We start from the raw sequence: 683 nt of genomic DNA on the forward strand, positions 1-683 counted from the left end.
TTTGTTATTACTGGAAGAACAATATATTGAGAACTGAATGGCAAGAGATGAGGTAGGGAAATGCAAGCAGGAGCTAAATAACCGTGAAACCAGCAACTAAGGTAAGAGACTTGGGTTATAATTTTTTTTTTAAATTTTAGAATGATTTCTTTACAAAGTTTGAATACCCTGTTTTTCACAAAAGATCTTTCCCATTTCCTTCACCCCAACGATCCATTGAATTGTGCAACCCTATGATTAACTATCTAACCCCCCATTTCCCCCCCCATTTCCCCACTCCTCCCTGCCCCTTGGATCGTCATACTCATTCTAGAGTAATGGTTTTATACAATATTTGTCCTAGTGGGTCTGAGTTAGTTCACTCAGCATAATGCTCTCCACTCCCTCCCAAGTTAGGTAGTAATTTACAAAATCTTTGTGCCTGTGTGCTGTGTAGTATTCCATTGTGTGAATGTATCATAATTTCTCAGTCCATTCGTTTGTGATCGGACATCTGGGCTGTTTCCATATTCATCCGATGGTGAATAACGCTGCTGTGAACATTGGTGTACAAGTCTCCGTTTACGCTTCAATTCTCATATTCTTAGAGTATATTCCAAATAGTGGAATAGCTGGGTCATATGGAATTTCTATGTTCAGCTTTTTGAGGAAGAGCCAAACTGCCTTCCAGAATGTTTGTACCA

The sequence above is a fragment of the Elephantulus edwardii genome, unplaced genomic scaffold (assembly GCF_000299155.1).
Source record: "Elephantulus edwardii isolate Elephantulus edwardi_28Jun2011 unplaced genomic scaffold, EleEdw1.0 scaffold00009, whole genome shotgun sequence".
NCBI classification, from domain to species: domain Eukaryota; kingdom Metazoa; phylum Chordata; class Mammalia; order Macroscelidea; family Macroscelididae; genus Elephantulus; species Elephantulus edwardii.